The sequence below is a fragment of the Sturnira hondurensis genome, unplaced genomic scaffold (assembly GCF_014824575.4).
Source record: "Sturnira hondurensis isolate 20B ecotype Veracruz unplaced genomic scaffold, ASM1482457v3 Scaffold0011378, whole genome shotgun sequence".
NCBI lineage: Eukaryota > Metazoa > Chordata > Mammalia > Chiroptera > Phyllostomidae > Sturnira > Sturnira hondurensis.
The window spans coordinates 482,521-497,654 of NW_028084009.1; the positions used below are offsets into that span (position 1 = coordinate 482,521).

The 15,134-nt window shown below is 45.6% G+C and overlaps 1 protein-coding gene across 9 annotated transcripts in view; it reads right to left on the minus strand.

The window, feature by feature from the left end:
- The window catches only part of STAU1 (staufen double-stranded RNA binding protein 1), a 52,491-nt gene extending 51,367 nt beyond the window's left edge, over positions 1 to 1,124 (minus strand). For 8 of the 9 annotated variants that reach the window (XR_005068489.1, XM_037059859.1, XM_037059861.1 and 5 more), the window contains exon 1: positions 1,030 to 1,124. The gene's annotated coding sequence lies outside the window, so the exon portion shown is untranslated. The remainder of the gene's footprint in view (positions 1 to 1,029) is intronic. The other variant, XM_037059863.1, reaches the window with a different exon arrangement.
- Between the last annotated feature and the right edge of the window lie 14,010 nt (positions 1,125 to 15,134).

A 15,134-nucleotide genomic window follows, 5' to 3' on the forward strand; every position in this document is an offset into this window, starting at 1 on the left:
AAGTTAGAGATGTAGCGCAAGAAAGGACAGACATTTTCCAGCTTCGTACACCCGCCCCCCCCCCTCCAGAGCCCGACAAACAGCAAGCGCTCCAAAAAGGTTTGCTGAACGCAAGCAAAGCTTCTGCCAATAACTTTCCCAGGAATGGACTGACAACAAGAAGCTGGATGACGGCAGGAAAAAGAGGGAGCTGGTGAAAATCTTGCGGTTGGCTCCGCAGAGATGGAAATAACAGCATCTTTTCCAGACTGCCTACTTACAGTGTCCCAATTAAACGTACACCCCTTTCAGATATTAACCACCCAAAACAATAAACCGGATCTGGAAGTGGGAACGCTGAACATTTCGGCCGCTTAGGGAACCCAACGGAGAGGTAGGTCAACTTCTGTCCACTCTACCCACTAAGTTATAGCTTAATATCACGCGAATAAATTATGCAGACGGTTTAATGGGACACGCTGTGGGTCTGGCACTTTGATAAGCGCTTTACACGCCCCAATTCACTGAACCTTAACAGCCTTAAGAGGCAGGCACGGCATTAGCCCGTTTTTCCCAAACAAGACACAAAGAGTTTAAGTGACTTGCCCAAAGAGGCACAGCTGGGATTTGTACCCGCGTCGGACACCTGGACAGTACACCTAACTACAGTGCTACAGACACGGCAGGGGACATTTAGGTGCTGCGGATCTCAAGAACTTGAAGCGGAGACTCTCTGCCCCCGCCACGGGAACAGCTTCGGCATCCCCGCGCGCGAGCAGGAATGAGAAAAGGCGGCGTGGCACCTGTTTCTGGCCCCAACCAGGGGCGGAGGGACTGGAAGCGACTAGGGTCCAGGCCGCCTGGCGCCCCGACACGGGAGGCGCGGGAGAACCCGCCTCCTCCGGGGAGGCCCCGCGGGCGGAGAGAAGGCCGGCTGAAGGAGACCGGGTGCGCGTCCCGCCGAGGCCTAGTCCCCCACTCACCGCCCACCTCCCCGCGGCCGCGGCGCCCGCCGCGCGGGTTCCGTCAGGCCCGGCCCGGCCGCCTCACCTGGCTGCTGCCCCGAGCTCGTCTTCTGACCGGCGGTCCTGGGCGGCGGCGGCGAGGAGGAGAAGGAAGGGAGGAAGAAGGAAAGAAGGAAGGAACGGCCGGAGGGAAGAGGCGGAGTGGCCGCGAAAGAGGCGGGCGCCGCCCGGCCGGGGGTCAGAGGAAGGGGTAGGTGAACCAGACACCGCCGCCGCGGGCACAAACGCTGAGAGCTGCTCCAGCGCCCGCAGCCCGGCAGGAAGTGACGGGGGAGGGGCCTGTGCCCGCCCCCAGCCCCCCTCCCAGCTCAGCCCCACCCCCCCGCCCGCGAGTCGGACCACAAGTTCCGGCGGGCGCTGCGGCAGCAAATGAGCTCGCGAGGCACGCCGGGAGCCTAGCGGGCTGGGGCCTGGTCTTGCTTGAGCCTCCTAGTCCTGCCCTGGGGCCTGCTGGGAGTCGTAGTTCACCCGGGAGACGTGGGCAGCCCTGGGGAAGCGGGGCTGGGTTTTGCTTCTTTTCTCACCCATGTTCGTTCTTCCGGTTGTTCTCTCCGTCCTTTTTCTTCCCCGCTTTGGTTCCACCGTTTCTCTTTCCGTCAATTCCTCTTTTCGTCAGTGTTTATGGAGCTGAGAATGTGGTGTTAAAGAGGCATACAAAAGTCCCTGCCCTCATGGAGCTTCCATTTTACTTCCATGTTTACTTCCCTTTGGAGGTAAACAAAACTAAAATCAGTAACGTTTATAATGAGTTAAGAAGGCAAGAAGTGCCAGATTACTATTTCTTTCCCACGGCTCTAGATAAACTAAGTATATTTTAGCAGCCGTCTTCTATGGTATGTTGGGGTTTGGGGATGGGGAATCTTTGACCTCTAGACTCACATCCTGAAGAATAACGCAGCTCTGTGAGAGGCCCAAGAAGCTGAGTGAAGGAACCACAGATGTCCTCCTCTCACTTGCTTCCCCGCCTTTTTTCTTTTTTAGAAAGTGGGGAAGGGAGAAAGAAAAAGGGAGAGAAATATGTGTGACCGGCTGCATCTCGCGCGCCCCTAACTGGGTACCTAGCCCACAACCCAGACTTGTGCCACAAGTTCGGTTCGGGGAACCGAACCAGTGACCCTTCAGCTTGCTAGACAACGACCAACCCAACAAGCCACACCAGTCAGAGCTGCCATCCTACTATTGAAAAAGTTTATTTTCTCTCTTTCTGCCTTTCTGTCAACCCAACTGTTGCTCAATCTTTCTTCACAAGGCAATGCAATTTAATTTGTGTAAATTCATCATATGAGGTGCTGAGACTGAAGGGGCCTTTCCAAACAAGGCTTTGGGACCTTGTCTCAGCCACAGAGGACTCTTTCCATTTCTGGAGCCTCCTTAATTTACTTCTTGTAAATTCATTGCAACTGAATCTCAGGACACCCAGTAACAGTCGAAGGACTTTCACTGTCCTTTAGCGCCCATCCAAGACAGTACTAAACAACATTTAGATATCATTCAGCCTTCTGCTGAAGGCGAATTTCTTTTCATTCTAATTTCCCAGCTGGCTGATCCCATAGCTCACCTGAGCGAAGGAACAAACACGGAGGTGTTTCCCTAAACTCAAAGCTGGGGTCCCTGCACCATCATACGCTCTCCTCAAAGGTATAAAGGTAGAAGGTGGTGTTCTGACCCCTTTTACTATCCTCCATAAGAACTTAGATGATGAGCCTTTGACTTCCAGTTTTACCTTTCTCCCCTTATCCCCTTATTCTATACATTGAGGGGGAAGGCACTCTATTTATTGTTTTTGAGTCCAGACTTTGGATTTTATTCTATGATTTGGCCTTCAATACAGTTGGGCCTCTATTTCCCCCTTAATGGGAACAAGGAGTTCCTATCTTACCCAGAAATCATAAGAATTAGTAGAGCTTGATACCCTGTCTTATCTTCCCCATCTGAAAAATGATAGGACTCTCCTTAGTGTTGTGATGTCCAAAGTGTGATGCTCTGAGCAGCCCAGGTTACTATCTGCTACTGTTAGTGATTGATCACCTGTCATTCCAGGGTCAGGCACCCTTACATCTCTCTGTTCCCCTCCTTACCCTCTGCCACTGATCTTCCAGTCTCCATAGTTTTGCCTTTTCCAAGATGTCATATACATGGTTGGAATGAAGCAGGATAGTCTTTTAAGATTGGCTTCTTCCACTTAGCAATATGTATTTGGGCTTCTTCCGTGTATTTTCATGATGCTATAGCCCATTTCTTTTCCTAGTTTTAATAGATACATTAATTTTTTGATAAAAATCAACTTCTCACAGGGCTTTTGTGAGATTTGCATGTTCCCATTCCTTGTTACAAATACATATAATTTGTCTTCTGGGAAAGAATAAACGGAATTACTATCACTTACTTAATAGTCACGGTGTCTTACTTCTGCCTTCTTCCTAAAAAAAATAAATAAACACTTCTTTTATTATTTGGCAAGAGTCAAGAAGTCTTTATGCCCACGGAAGAGAATGTGACTGGCAGTCTCTATGTACAAATAGAGAAAAACAAATCTCAGTGACCCACTTTTGAACTCCAGCCAACCCCACAGCTAACCTATGCTTCTAACTACTATTCCTTAGTTATACAAAGGGAAAGTTCAGAGCCATCTTCAAAAATAAGGAGTATTAAATCTTCAGATTGTTGTTTTTCTTTTCTCTCTTTTTCTTTTGTGTTTTTTGTTTTAATTAGTTGCTATCATTCTACCAGTTACCTAATAATCTGGGTTTGTATCATCTCTTTAAAAATGAGGCAGCCCTGACTGGTGTGGCTCAGTGGGCTGGGCATTGTCCCACAAAGAAAAGGTCACCTGTTTGATTCCTGGTCTGAGCACATGCCTGGGTTGCGAGCCAGATCCCTGGTTGGGAGCATGTGAGGGACAACCCATCGATGATTCTGTTGTGTATTGATGCTTCTCTCCCTCTCTTTCTCCTTCCCTTCCCCTGTCTCTAAAAAGGAATAAATAAAATCTTAAAAAATAAATAAATAAAAGTGAGACAGATTTGGCCGCACATAGCCTGTGAGTGGCAGTTGCTCCCTGAAGATGGATATTCTTTTCATTTCACCACAGTCCCCACACTGCCCACATCTCTTGTTTACATTACTTTACTGTTTGTTGACATGCAAGTTTGCAATGCCTGGTCTACTGTATAACTGTGTGGACCAAAGGCTGGTCTATGGAGTTGATAACTTGTCAGAAAGACAGAGAACTTCCAAATGCAGTTATGATAAATGCAGGAAGAAAAGATATGTGGTATCATGGGGGACTTTATTAACATTCTGAAGCAAGTAGCTGTAGCAAAGATGTAAAGGCTGTGAAGGTGGCCCAGGTGGTGTAGCTCAGTAAATTGAGCACCAGCCTGCAAACCAAAGGGTCACCGGTTCGATTCCCAGTCAGGGCACATGCCTGGGTTATAGGCCAGGTCCCCAGTAGGGGTGCACGTGAGAGGCAACCACACATTGATATTTCTCTCCCTTTCTTTCTCCTTTCCCTCCCCTCTCTCTAAAAATAAATAAATAAATATTTTTAAAATAATAAGAAAAAAAGATTTTGAGAGGGACTTGGCAATGAGGTCAGTGGTGACTATTATGAAGTTGTCTCCTGTGGAGATCAGCAGAGAACTACCATCCTGCGAGGCCCTTAAATTCACTTATTCATTCAACCACCATTTTTGAAACATCTACCGTACACCGGGCACAGTACTAGGCAGAGGGACTGAAAACGAAGTGTCCCTGCCCTCAAGGAAGGGCCTGACGAACTGGAGAGGGAGGTCAGGAGGCAGAGGCATAATGGCGTGAGAGCAGTGAGAGAGGTTTACGGAATTCTGGAGATACTTCGAGAAAGGGCATCTTGAAAGGGCAGACTTGATAGACATCTTGAAAGGGCAGACTTGATAGACATTTGACAAGATCATCCTTTCCTAGGTGGGGAGAGGATGGTGGTCAGAAAACCCTTTCTGGAAGAGGTCAGATGTAAAGATCCATCTGGGAAGAATTCAAATTAGACGAGACTGACACAAGAGGACACACTTCTGGCTTTAGGTGGAAGGGAAGGTAGCTTCTCTCTACTTTTTCTTGTGAGGCAGAGATGGGCCATCCAGCAAGGCCCCTTGACCATAAGCTGCAAACCGATCAAAACCCAAACTGCATTGCCTCAGAGCAATTGCTAACTAGAAGTTCTGCTTTCAATTACTAAAAAGAAATAAATAAATAAAATTATATATATTTTTTAAAAAAATTTTTTTTAAAGATTTTTATTTATTTATTTATTTTTAGAGGGGAAGGAGAGAGGGAGAGAAACATCAATGTATGGTTGCCTTTTGTGCATCCCCTGCTGGTAGTTAGCCTGCAAGGAACCGGTTTGCAACCCAGGCATGTGCCCTGACTGGGAATCGAAAAATTATATATATTTTTAAAAGGCTACGAAAGTGGTAACTGGGCACAAGTGGGAAATGTTCTAGGTGGTCCAAGCAGAGTGAAAAACATGTGAAAACCCTCTGGTAGGACAGCACACGGCCCAGGCTCCAGTTACTGTTGCTACAAAACAAATCACTCCCAAATTTAGAGGCTTAAGAGAACAGCAGTCATTTCATGATCTCTCATAGATGGGGGTCAGAAAGAGTTTGGCTAGGTTCTTCTAACTTGGGGTCTCTAATGTAGGGCTGGACCCCTGGGGGATAGAGCCCCTAGGCGCTGACTGGGTGCCTTTGAGCCTGTCCCTGTGGTTTCTGCCTGGGCTGCTTTGAGCTTCCTCCCAGCATGGCGGCCTCAGAGCCTTCCAGTTTTTTGGTTTTTTTTAAGATTTTATTTATTTGTCTTACAGGGGAAGGGAAGGAGAGAGAGAGAGAGAGAAATATCAATGTGTGGTTGCCTCTCGTGCGTCCCCCGCCGGGAACCGGGAACTGGCCTGCAACCCAGGCATGTGCTCTGACTGGGAATCGAACCGTGATCTTGTGGTTCACAGGCCCGCGCTCAATTCACTGAGCTACACCAGCCAGAGCATCAGAGCCTTCCAGTTGTTAATCCAAATAGTTAAACGGTAAGTAGCCACAGTGGAACGGCAGCTGAATGAAGACTTCAGGAGTGAGCATCCCAGAGAGCAAGGCAGAGCCACACTGCATTGCCTTATGTAACACGGTGTTGGACGTCACACAGAGCCCCGTCCCCTGTGATTTGTTGGCTACAAATAAGACACAAGCCTGTCCAGATCCAAGGGCAGGGGAATTAGACTCTACTTCCTGATGAGGAAGCAGAAGTGGCAGATCTGGAGCTCAGGGAAAAGGCGCAGCTGGAGACATGACGTGAATATCATTTGGGAGGTAATCGAAGCTTTGGGTATAGCCTGCAGTGGCTGTGAACACCTGACAGATGGTTCTTTTCTGCTCTCATAGCCCTTCACACAACTTTGCACTCTTACGTAATAATTATTCATTTGTTTGTTGCACTTGCTTTGTTTGACTAGGACTGTGAGATCAATTTCCATAGGGGCAGGTACTCACGCTACCTTAGTCACCATGGTGTCTCCAGCCCCTAACACAGGGCCTAGTACACGTGCATGTCCACTAACTGCTGATGAACCGCAGCCTCTCAGATCTTTGCTGGAGTCACTGAAAAACAAGGAACACCTGTCGGATTGATGGGTGTATGTCAAGTTCACCAATACCATGCGTTGCAAGGGGAAACAAGGTGGAAAACTACTTGCTAGTCTAGATGAGTAGTCCTCAAGATTATTTGGGGTAGACTGCTCCCGTGAGGCTGTTCCAGCATCTTAGGGTGACAACAGTTACAAGATATAATAAAAAAAAAGATATAGCCCTGGCTGGTGTAGCTCAGTGGATTGAGCTCAAGCCTGCGAACCACACGATTGTGGTTCGATTCAGGGCATATGCCAGTCAGGGCACATGCCTGGGTTGCAGGCCAGTTCCCAGCAGGGAACTCACGAGAGGCAACCATACATTGATATTTCCTTCTCTCCTTCCCTTCCTTTCTAAAGATAAATAAATAAAATCTTTAAAAAATATATAGTAGAAGATCCCACTTACAAAGCAATTAAAAAATTCCTAGGAATAAACTTGACAGTAATGATGCACAATATCTGTGTGAAGAAAAAAAATTTAAGTCTACAGAAGGATGCAGAAAAAGACTTGGATAGAAACATAAGCTATGTTCTTGCCTAGCAAGACACTGCATCATTAAGATAGACATTTGACGAGATCACAATAAAAACACAAACAGGATTTTGTTTTGGAATTAGATGAACCGTGTCTAAATTTTTTTTAATTTTATTAAAAAACAGATTGATTGATTGATTGATTGATCCTCATCCCAGGACATGCTTATTGATTTTAGGGCACAGGTGGCGAACGCCAGGCCCTGCGGGCCAAATCCAGCCCTTTACCATGTTTTGTCCAGCCCGGCACCTTGTTTCTACCCGGTGGCAGCACCAAGCTCCTTGCCCCTAGTTAAGGAGTAGTAAAATTGATATAGTTCTAAAATCACATTCAGCCCTGTGAAGGCAACCTCGAGGCTGATATGGCCCCCGGTGAAAATGAGTTTGACACCCCAGTTTTAGAGAATGAGGGGAAGGGAGATAGAGAAACATTGATGTGAGAGAAATACCACCTCCCACACACTCTGGACCAGGACCAACCTGCAACCCAGGCATGTACCCTAACTGGGAATTGAACCTGTGACCTTTTGGTTTATGGGACAACACTCTAATCAACTGAGCCACATGGGCCAGGGCCATGTCTGAAATTCTTACGGAAAAATTAACAAGTAAATATTTCTAAAAATGCCTGATCAAATAATAAACATACTACAAAGACTTACTAGTTAAAACTGTTAGATATAAGTGCCTAATTCCACAAATTAGTCGAAGACAAGAGAAATTCCCAAATAAACCTAAACACATGTAAGCATTTATTATTTGATAAAGGTGGCATTTCAAATTGGTGAAAATAAATGGATCTCTTTCAATAAATGGTTTGAGACAACTATATAGCCTCTGTGGAATTAAAAAAAAAGTTAAATCTTTACTTCATCTCTTATACTTGGAAAATGCCAAATGGATCAAGGATTTAAATGGAAGAAAGGCAATTGTAAAAAGACAGAAAAAAATCCCTAATTCCTTATAGTCCTGATAGCAAAAGCCCTTTCAACTCTACGTGGACTGTAACTAGTGCCCATTAGTAAACTGGTTGTTTCCTGTGCAAGACAATATAAGTACAGAAATTGAGAATAAGCTTTCAGAAAATTTTCTAGCAAAATGACATCGCCACATTTTTATTGCATTTTAACAGCCTGCAATGGATTGGAAATGTCAAACCCTGGTCCTTCACTATAGGAAGTGCGCTTGAAGTGCTGCTCCCAGCACAGGAGGAGTTGGACGTGGTCCTGGCCCTCCAGAGCTCAGGTAGGGCTGGAGGGATCCAGAGTTGACGTAAGGTCTATTCGAGCGAGCAAACACTGACGTACAGACTCGACATACACCTGAAAACGATTCAAAAACACATAAAGACATTCGCTCACTTGTTCATTCATGTAGTATTTACTGAACACCTACTGTGTGCTAGGCACTGTTTTAAGTAAGCACTGGGGATATGGCAGTGAACAACATAGACGAGGCCCTCACCACTTTGGAGTGCACATCCAGTACGATAGGCTACAAAACAGTTCCCCCAATAAGTAAATATAATGATCTCGAAGAGTGCTAAATGCCATGAGGAAATAAATAGAATGAGATCGAGATGGGTACCGCTGGTTTATAGGCTGGTCAGAGAAAGACTCTCCAAAGAGGTACCATCTGAGCTGAAACCTGGGGGATGGGAAAGAGCCAGACATAAACTGAACGGAGGGAACAACATTCCAAGCAGAGGGAAGTCAGTGCAAGGGTCTTAAGGTGGGGGGGAGATCGGCTTGCGTGAAAGGAAGAAGGTCAGTGTAGCTGGAGTGCAGGAAACACGGTGGAGAGCAGTAGTAGAAGCTGTAGGGATGGGGAGGGTCATGTTGACCATACAGAGGAGTTAGGATTTTATGCTAAGTGCATTGTCGTGTTTAAGCATGGGGACCAAGGCAACATGATTTGTGTTTTTAAAAGACCTCTCTGTTGCCCTGACTGGTATAGCTCAGTGGGTTGGGCATCGTCCTGCAAATAGAAAGGAGGCTGGTTTGATTCCTGTTCATGGCCCAAGCCTGGGCTGTGGGCCAGGTCCCCAGCTGGGGGTGCGCAATGGGTTGATGTTTCTCTCCCTCCCTTCCCCTCTCTCTAAAAATAAATAAAAAATCTTTTAAAACACATTTATAAAAGACCTTTCTGCTGTGTGGAGAATGGATTAAAGGGAGTCAAGAGAAGAATCGGGGAGCCCAGTGGAGGTTAGTGCAGATGCCCATTTGAGAGAAGACAGTGACCTGACCTAGGTAGCAGGGGCAGAGGTGCAGCGTAGTGGACAGAAGGTTCATCAGATAAAGCCTCTGCAGTCCATTGTGGGAACAAGAGATTTCACTTGAGACGATTGAATGGACTTCGGGAGGTGATGAGGTCCCTGGAATTGTATCAAAAATTTGTGTTTACGTGCTTATGAGAGAGTTTTGTATGTATAAGTTATACTTTGCATTAGAACCTGTAGGTAAAGAAATATTGGTCTAGGATAGCAATTTTCAACCGGCGTCTGCGAAAATTCTTAAAACATGCAATACTTGACTAGTCAGGGGCACAGACCTCTTTTCCTTTAGATTGTGAAATAAAAAAATGACACCAGCCAACACAATGATAGCCGCCAGGTGTGAATACTCTGCCTTAACACATACATATATAGGTCATACAATAGAGTTGCATCTTATTGGGCACATTGCATAACAAGGTTGCATCTGATTGGCTAACTCTTGTTACCAGAAATCCTTATATACAAGTATAGGCACCTGATTTTTCAAAAAGTCACTGTGGAGCAAAAAGCGTGGGTAATTACTATTATTGGGGTTTTTTTTGTAAATCAACCAAAATTACACCTATTTTTGGGTCAGGTTGACAAAAAATATATTTTTGGGGGGTGTGCTGCAGAATTCTCCTAATTAGCGTGTGTGTGCCAAGAGATCAAACAAGTTGAAAATTGCTGGTCTAGGAAATAACACTCAATGGAGGGGCCATGGGTGTTCTTCATTCACGAGAATCTGTGTCTGAATCCAGGGTAGGAAATTTGCCACCATCGCAACCACCGTTAAAATAGATTTGAGGCTATAATTTAAAAAACAAAAGAAAAGAAAAGAACAGTATTGGTACGGGTGTGGAGAAATTGGAACCTTAATGCCTTACTAGTGGGGATGTCAAATAGTGCAGTCATTGTGGAAAGTAGTTTGGTGGCTCCTCACAAAGGTAAACATAGAATTGTCCTATTTCCTAGCAATTTCACTCTTAGGTGTATGCACAGGAAACATCCCCCAGGAATTTAACCAGGCTAGCAATATATACAGACACTTTTTTGAATTGTGGTGATAATTTAAAGTCACTCATAGACAAACACCTTGTGCAAAATGGGCCTGCAGGCCCACACCCCTTCGTCTTGTACAGAGCCCCGTTCGGGGAAGGAAGATGGGAAGGCCCGGTTGAACTACCGATTTGGGGAAGAGGGTATGCTTGTGTTTCCCCTCCAGGAGGACCTTTGGAGCTGCAGGTGAAGACAGCTGAAGCCATGTCATAGAAAAGGCTACCCTGCCTGTGACCCACCTCTGCTCCATTGAACTTTTGCAATCCAGACTTCTCTAAGCTGTGCGTCACCCCCGAGGTGGAATTCCAGTCAGCATTCCTGGGCAGATATTCGTCATCGCCTGCAGGGCACGTTCTCTACCAGTCTCCGAGGACAGTTTGATGAGCTGCAGCTTGGGCTTCACCAGCAGCTCAGTGACATCAAATGCCTAACTGAACAGAAAGTGTTCCAGACCCTTCACAATAATCTATAATGGCTGAACCCTAAGAACTGGTTCAATGGACTGAATTTATGAGTTTGGGTCCTAGCAGCCCCTGGGTGCCTCCTTGTCTTTCTCCTTATTTGTGTTCTACGATGTATATGGAGGTTATTTTCTCTATTTCACATTCAGGAACAGCAGATAGTAGGTTCCACAGGCTTAACAACTACAATTGATTTCACAAACGAAAAAGGGGGAGATGTTGGGAACTGCCCTACCTGGTTTCAGAAACTGTACCCGCTCCCCCATGGCTAAGGCTGAGTAAAAGACCTTGAGACCATAAGCCACTAAGGAGATAAAGCTTATCTTCCCAGCTGGGGCTTGCCTCTGCCCCCCTTTACTTCCCCCTTCTTTGCCCCAGGCGGCTGACTGGTTAGCCAATGACGGGTAAGATTTCTCAAGGGAGGGTCGACCTAAGGCAGGCAGGGCCACGATGGGGCCATCAGAGAAGGACTTGGGAGGCTATAGAAAAAGGGGGTGATAGACCCTCACCCCTTGGCTTTGACATAGCCTGAGTCCTCATTCTGTCTGCAAGAAGTCTCCTAATATCTTGGCTGCCTTACTTCCCCCACCTGACTTAAGCCTGAAACAATGCCGGAGGGTGGTGCAGCCCTGAGCAGGAACAGGCAGTTCCCTGGGTGACCAGACCTAAGAAAGAATGCATAAAATCTTGTGAAATCTGCTAAGAATGCTCTCAATTTTCTGATAAGCGTCCAGATATAAAATGAGTTTGTTTCTCAAAGTTTCCTGGCCCTTGAGCTAACTGACCCTGACTCAGAATAAGCCCTTATAGTTCTCTGAATATTATCAATCGTTTGGTCCTTACTGCTGACAATGATTGATGAGCTTACCTGTATTCCTGTGCAAACCCAGTAAAAACCCATTGAGGAACAGGCTCAAGGCCTTTCTCCTCTGAGAGATTAGCTATCTTTCCTTACCAAGCAGATGAAGTCTGGGTAGACTTATTCTCATGAGTGGTGGCCAGGGGGGCTCTGCGGGTGGAGCCCACCCCACAAATGGTTCCTCAAAAACGTAAGCATAGAATTTTCCTATTTCCCAGCAATTTCACTCTTAGGCATATGTGTATACCCAAAGGAACTGAAAAGAGGGACTCAAATATGTCCTTGTATGTTAATGTGCATTGTGGCAGTGTTCACAATACCCAAAAGGTGAAAACAACCCAAATGTACATCAACGGAAAAATGGATAGAGGACTTCCGCCAAGATGGAGGCATAGGTGGAAACACTGTGCCTCTCCCACAACCAAGTTTGAATAAAACAAAGGTTTGGAGAAACAAAGACACAACCAAAGGACAGAAAATTGAATTATACGGAAGTCCGACTACATCTAACTGTTCAACGGGGATGGTAAGAGGGGCGGAGCCAGCAGCGAGCAGGGTCGGGCAGGACAGGGCCCCCGACCCAGGCGCGCAGGCAGACGGGAACCAGCTGGGGTGCGGGGCAGACCGCGGGCGCATATTCGCGCACAGTGAGACGGACCACGCAGGCCCCAGGGGGCAAAGGCTGACGGCGGTGGCACACTCGCGAGCAGTGGGACGAAACATGTGGGCCAGGTGACGGGCAGCAACTGCGGCACCGGTGAGGGCCGTGGAGGCAGGCGGTGGACAGGACGCCATAGTCCCTCTTTGACCCCGCCCACACATACAGCGTCACAACCCAGCGACTGAGTTGCCCTGTTCTACTGAACATTTTAGGACTCTGATCCTGCTATGGAACAGGCACGAACAACCCGAAAGATGGCACAAGAAGAACTCAAAGTCCAAGAGCCAATAACTCTCAGCCACCAAGAAATTGCCAGCCTCTCAGAAGCACAATTCAGGACACTATCAGGATGCTCACAGAACTGGTAGATTATAGTCACAAATTAGAGGAACAAAGTCACAAATTAGAGGAATATATGAAGGCTAAACTAATTGAAATGAAGGGAGATGCACAGGAAACCAATAGTGATGGAAAGGAAACGGGGACTCAAATCAATGGAATGGACCAGAAGGAAGAACAAAACATCCCACCAGAAAGGAATGAAGAAATGAGAATTCAAAAAAATGAGGAGAGGCTTAGGAACCTCCAGGACATCTTTAAACGTTCCAACATCCGAATTATAGGGGTACCAGAAGGGGGAAAGAAACAGCCACGAGTGGAAAACATATTTGAACAAATAATAAAGGAGAACTTCCCCAGTCTGGCAAAGGAAATAGACTTCCAGGAAATCCAGGAAGCTCAGAGAGTGCCAAAGAAGTTGGACCCAAGAAGGAACACACCAAGGCACATCATAATTACATTAGCCAAGACCAAAATGAAGGAGAGAATCCTAGAAGCATCAAGGGATAAGGGGACAGTCACCTACAAAGGAGTACCCATCAGACTGTCAGCGGATTTCTCAAAAGAGACCTTACAGGCAAGAAGGGGCTGGAAAGAAGTATTCCAAGTCATGAAATCCAAAGACCTACAGCCAAGATTGCTTTATCCAGCAAAACTTTCATTTAGAATGGAAGGACAGATAAAGTGCTTCTCAGATAAGGTCAAGTTCAAGGAGTTCATCATCACCAAGCCCTTATTATATGAAATGCTAAAGGGACTTATATAAGAAAAAGAAGATGAAAAATATGAACAGTGAAAGGACAGCAAACACACAGTTATTAACAACCACACCTAAAACAAAAGCAAACCAAGAGGACAGCTAGATCAGGAGTGGAACCATAGAAATGAAGAACACATGGAGGGTTAGAAATAGCGGGGTGGGAGGGGGAGAAGGGGGGAGAAGGCACAGATAATAGCATAGATGGTAGGTAGAAAACAGATAGGGGGGAGGGCGAGAATAGTGGGGGAAATACAGAATCGAAAGAACTTGAGACACGTGGTTATAAACTAAGGGGGGCAGAATGGTGGGGGAGGGAGGGTGCGGGTGGAAGGGATTGAAGGGGGGGAATAGAACAACTGTAATGGTATAATCAATAAAATATATTTTTAAAAAAGAAAGAAAAATGGATAAACAGAATGTGGTATGGACCTACAACAAAATATTATTCATCCATAATGAAGTTCTGATACATGCTTCCACATGAACCTTGAAAGCAGTATGTTAAATGAAATTAGCCAGGCACAAAAGAACCAATATTGGATATTGCAGCTTACATGAAATATCTAGAATAGGACATTCATACAGACAGTAAGTAGAGGAGAGGTTGGGAAAGACTAGGGGGAGAGAATGGGCAGTTATTGCTTAATGGGTACAGAGCTTCTGTTTAAGCCCACAAAAAACTTTTAGTGGTTAAAAAAAAAGACAATTGAACCTACTTTGTGGTACAACTACAACTCTGTTGCAAGTAGGTGTTGCTATGAAAAGAGCAAACGTCTATGAAGGAGGATGGGCAATCCAGGAGGGCTTCACATAGGAGGTGATATTTAGGGAATATTATCTGGAGGAACTACAAGCTGCATTTAAGAGTAACTACAAGCTGCATTTAAGAGTAATATTTCCACAAGCAGACATGAGAAGAAAGATTTCTGGTAAACCCAGGATCTACTTTTCTAAGGACCCTGGAGCCACCGCCTACATTATAAACTTGACTGTTATTTTTTTTTAAAGGTTTTATTTATTTATTTTTAGAGGGGAAGGAGAGAGGGAGAGAAACATCAATGTATGGTTGGTTGCCTTTTGTGCATCCCCTGCTGGTAGTTAGCCTGCAAGGAACCGGTTTGCACCCAGGCATGTGCCCTGACTGGGAATCGAACTGCGATCGTCTGGTTCGCAGGCTCGCGCTCAATCCACTGAGCTACGCCAGCCAGGGTAAACTTGACTGTTATTAATCGTCTCTATGACCTTGCTACCCCTCTGTGCCTCAGTGTCCTTATCTGTAAAATGGCGACAGTAATGGTAATTTTTGCGAGGTTTGCTGTGAGAATTAATTTAATACATGAAAAAGAACTTAGCAGTACTGGGCACATAGTAAATATTCTGTAAGTGTTTTAGCTATTCTTATTTCTTTTTTATGAAAATGTTTATTGTGGAAAAATCTAAAAAGAAAATAAAAATCATTTATAATTCTGCAACCCAATAGACAATCACTGCTAACGTTTATTGTGTTACGGTCCACATTTTTTGTACATAAATATACACATACACAG